This window comes from Convolutriloba macropyga, chromosome 5, assembly GCF_964194025.1.
Source record: "Convolutriloba macropyga chromosome 5, txConMacr16.3, whole genome shotgun sequence".
In the NCBI taxonomy this organism is placed as follows: Eukaryota; Metazoa; Xenacoelomorpha; order Acoela; family Convolutidae; genus Convolutriloba; species Convolutriloba macropyga.
In genome coordinates, this window is record NC_134472.1 from 19,941,725 (window position 1) to 19,946,681 (window position 4,957).

Sequence of the window (4,957 nt, forward strand, 5' to 3'; positions counted from 1 at the left end):
TTTTTATACTAGCAATACTATCCAGTAATCGTTGAGTGGAGCGGTTGAAATAGTTGAGCCCACCTCTAATTAATCTGATCAGGAGCTGAGGAAGAACCTGAAACTGATCCCTCCCCTCCCCTCGCTACCCCAGTGGATGCACAATGATTTGGTTTTCAAAGCCATTTGGGTTTCAAAAATCAGTACATATTTTTTGCACTTTACAGTGGTTTGCATAGCATAATAAAAGTTGGTATATTATCATATACTATTAATAATATAATAGCCGACGGTAGCCTCTCAAAGGCTATTATTTAGGGGAAACCAATTTTTGTAGCCATTAGGCAAAAATTTTCATGTAACTTATTGTCGAATTTAGGCGAAAAACAGTTAAAACACTTGAAGACAAAGGATACTTAACGCTATAATGTGCTCAGGTGTCCCTAACATGAAAATGAGCAAAATTAAACTGTACAATTTTTCAAACCTTTTTTACACTCTGCGACATTATCCAATCAAAACGATTTTGTCAAAAGTTATAGCCGAAGGAGTGAATTTTTGAAAAAATTCTTATTTCGGTATTTAGAGCTAAGCTATGGGGCTCGGGAAACAACGAGGAAAATGTTGGCATAATTGTGTAATGGAACTAAACTGAAATGGTGCAAATGGAAAATATTCAAAACATCTTATCTGCGTTTTCGCAAGCTATTATGTTAAGACAATTGTAAGGGACACTTGAGTACTTTATAGTGTCAAGTGGAAATTGAAGTCTGTAATTGGTTTTGCCTAGTATCCACAAAAAGTTAGTTGAAAAGTTTGACTAACGACTACAAAAATTACCTTCGCCTAATCGAGTCTTATTTAAGTCAATTTAATTGGAGAGAATTTTGAAGCAAGAAATGAAACGTGTAAAAAATTTTTGAGTGGTTTAAGTGTTAAGCAAAATTGGAGAGTGGAGCGAACAGATAGCGGTTATATGTTTCTGCCGCTTTTTTGAGAGCGGGAAACTGAGGTGTGAACAAATTTTCTGCTGTCGAGCAATATTTTTGTGCACTTGCTGCTTTTTCAGTAAGTTTTATTTAATTTTTCTATGGCTTAGTAGCTCAACATGTGTTCAGCTTTTTTTGTAATTCATTCGAGCTTTGTTGTTTTTTGGGTTTTTTCAGCTTTTTTTCAAATTTTGGTGCTATTGAATTGATATTTGACCATTTTGTTTCATCGTTTTCGTGGGAATTGAAAAGATGCCTTTTGCTCAAAGTATTTTAATATTACCAAATGAATGCAGTTTTTATGTAAAACTTTTTTTTGCGAAATTGTTTGGAAAATTGATAATTTGTGTAACCATTTTTGCCAATTTCTTCCAGTTTTTAAAACTGACTTGGCTTGTCTTTTGCTGTGTGTTGATGTTTTTAATTCAATAGAAAGCATATTTTTGTGGCAAGTTTTACCTGTATTATATAAAGAATAATAAAATTTTCTAATTTTTCGTTCGGTTAATTTTTCGGGCTAGTTTCTTCAATTGTTTTACCGAATTTTCAAGTCATATTGGTCTGTTATAGTAGGCTTTAGTTCAACAGTTTCTTTTTTTACTGAGAGCACTGTTCGAGTCTTCCCAGCAGTGCATCCAGCTATATTTCTTAGTTCGTTTCAACTTTTTTTGTCTTACATAATTCACCACTTTTCGCGTTTAACTTCTGGCTTAGATCTGTTTCAACTGAATGGATTTTGGAATTAGTTCAGCAATTTGACGTGCATACATATATGATCAACAAGCGAAATTGAAGGAATGGGATAAACTTATGAAGCCGGGCCACTAAGACTGACTGTTTAATTGCTCTCGAACAAAGTTCATAGCAATTATTGTAAACGTGTCTTTTTATGCAAAATTTTTGCTCGACAATTTTGACTTTTCGAGTGACTTTTACGCCCTTGACTTTTTGCGTTTAGCGTGATCTAAAGTTCTCTCTCAATCAGAATTTCAAGCAGCTGAACTCAATTGGCGGCAATTTATTACTCAAAGTCAAATGAAAATTGCGCCGAAACTGGTGCCATCTTTCACTTTAAATCTTAATAGTGGTAAATGTTAACCTCCAATGTGGTTATTAGAAGACCACTATTGAACTTCTTAGTCATATTTAAGCTCCCCCTCCCTCCCCTGACTGAAGCAGGCTGCAATTGATTAGAGCTCCCACTAGTCGTTCGAGAGCAATTCTTCCGACGTTGAGTCGGTAATGTTTAAAGACTTAGTGCAGTGAGTTAGTTATTTTCCTTAAAGTATATTGCTAATTGGTATTAGTTTTTTGAGCTTTACGTCATCCAATATAGAAGCTGAACTTGCCATTTTTGCTAAATCCAATGAAACGGCGGACAAAACTAGAACTCTTTTTGAGCTTTAGAGAAAGATTAGGCTGTTGTAATTTTTTTCTCCTTAGTTTTACAATCCAAAGTATTTGGTTTGTATTGGTGTGGTATCTTTTTATAAGATCTACCAAGGCTTTTTTTCGGGTTTTTCGCGCCCGTGAGAAGTCAAACTAAAGTAGTGATTTTGGTCACGCTGAAGTTGAAAAGGGACAGAAAAATCGTGTTCAGCTGAGGCGTGATTTATCAAATTACCTTGAAAGTGGAGTGTGAAACTGGTTTTTGAACAAATTTTCAGTTTTTCAAATGGGATTGTTGTCAGGTGCGTCAATTGGACTTCTGTTTTCAATTTTCTTCTCCCGAGTGCTATTATTTGCAATTGCTTGAATTCTTCAATGGACAACTAAAGCTTTTTGACTTTGACACTATTTGTAGTCATAAAATATTTGTAGTCATCACTTAATATCAATAAGGATATTATTGGCTGCTAATAAGATATCAAAGAACGTTATTAACGCTGTGAGTCCATAGCTAGAAGTTTTCGGGGCTTTGATACTATTTGGGGACTTTTTACTATTTGATACTAATTTTAGTGAATTTTTGAGTTTCTCGTGTATTTGTTGAACTTCTTTATCAATTAATCACACTAGAAAAACTTCTCATAGGTTCCCAATAAAGGTTGAACTGATCGATTAATTTTCTCTGTTCAAGGCTCTTTACTTTTTTGAGTTTGACATAGGTCTCATAAGTTGCCAAGGATGCATAAATTGATCGCGTTAACTGTCTCAGGGCATAGTTGTTGCTTAATTAACTATTCGCTGTTCGTTTCGATATATATGAATTTTTGAGTTTTGCATGTATTTGTACTTATTGCTGTCTTAGCGGTTATCCTAACAATGACAGGTAAGCAAGGTTGGTAATATTTAATTAGTTAATTTCTTCGTTTTTGTAGCTAATGCGTTTGATGACTTCTATAATGTTAATGTTCAAATGTTCTGGAACAGTTCTTTAGTTTTTGCGAAAATTGTTTTTTTTTTGTTTTTTTTATTCGGCCTTATTGATGACACTTCTAATGACAGCTTTCTTGGTTGCTAATGAGAAAATGTGAATCGAATCTGTCGTCTGAGCTCATAGCAGTTGTCTTTATGATTTTGACCATTTCTATTCAAAAATAAAAGTTGATTTTTTGGTCTTGTTTTTTTGTTGTTTGAGAGCAATTCTTCTGACATTAGTCGGTTATTTTAAGTTTTGCGTATTATTATAGCGTATTACTATTATTTTTCTAAACATTAGATCTTGGAAAACAAAATTTTGTAATTGTTCTTGAGTTTTCTTGCGCATATAGAGTCATGGGTTTTTGCCTGTTTTAGTTTGATATTGCTGTAAAGGTTGTGTCGGGTCATTAGTTGATTAGTTATTTTGGATTTTTGGATTATAATTCAGGACATGTCCTGCTATACTTTCTATTCTAATCCCGACGTGGGCCAATGGGTTCAGCAGCGGCTCTTTTGTGGGAATTTTTAAGTTATGCTAAATGTTTTTAGAATGTTAGTGTGATATATATGAAAATTTAGGATCTTTTCCGTTTGTGCCCCCCAGCTTAGTGGGCGCTTTTTATTTGCACCCACCATGCCCACGTGCCATATTTTTACAAAGTGATTTACTATGTAATGGCACGTGCTGTGTACCGGGGGAGGGGGCGCATATCGTACTGGGGTGGGGCACAAACGGAAAAGATCCAAAGTTTATTTTACTCCATTGTTTTTTTTCTTCTGTGAGTCCATTATATCCCCCACGAAACTATATTTACTATATACAAAAACAGTGGAGATGCGGATTCTCAGAGTTTCAATCTGAAACATGTAAAATGGGTGATTCCAGCATGAATACCTGATTCTATAGAAATCATTACTAAATTCCAGCTGACATCACAAAATACTTTTCTTCGTTAACTTTTTTGCCTATTGCCTTCAATTTGAGAATTTTACAAGGTCGGTTTTTTTCTGTATTAAGAAGGAATATTTGAGTCATTCCGCTAGAAGTGCTAGCATATAAATTGTCATTAAATGTATAGTCTAACGAAATAACTTTGACTGCTTTGGAGCAATACGTTCCCAATTTTTTCTATTCCATTTCTTCAAAGGGTGACAGTGGGGTTCGTACCATTGAGCATCCGTTAATAATTTGCAAAAACTCTTCAGTTTCAACTAAATTAATTGCAGTAGTTTGTGAAACCATTTTTTTTCAACACTTCCTCTTTCTTTGGTGGGATCTCTTCCGTTTGTAGCATGTTCAAAGAATTGTTTTTTCTGTTGCAATAGGTAATACACCCCTATTTACAAAACACGTGCAATTACATGTTGAGTCATTGTTAAAATAAAGCTCGTGCGCGTGATAGTGTAAATAGTGTACCCACTGAGTGGTGCGAGGGGGTACAAACGGAAAAGGCCCCCATCCCGTTATGATATATTTGCGGTAATGGATGGGGACGTCATATGACCACGGACATCGGGGGGTCTAAGTTGAAGAACCAAATTTTGAATAAGTCAAAATCTTTTTAGTTTTTGCTCTCAGTTTGTAGCAATTATATTAGTCCTGTCGGTCTTTTTACGACTCGAAG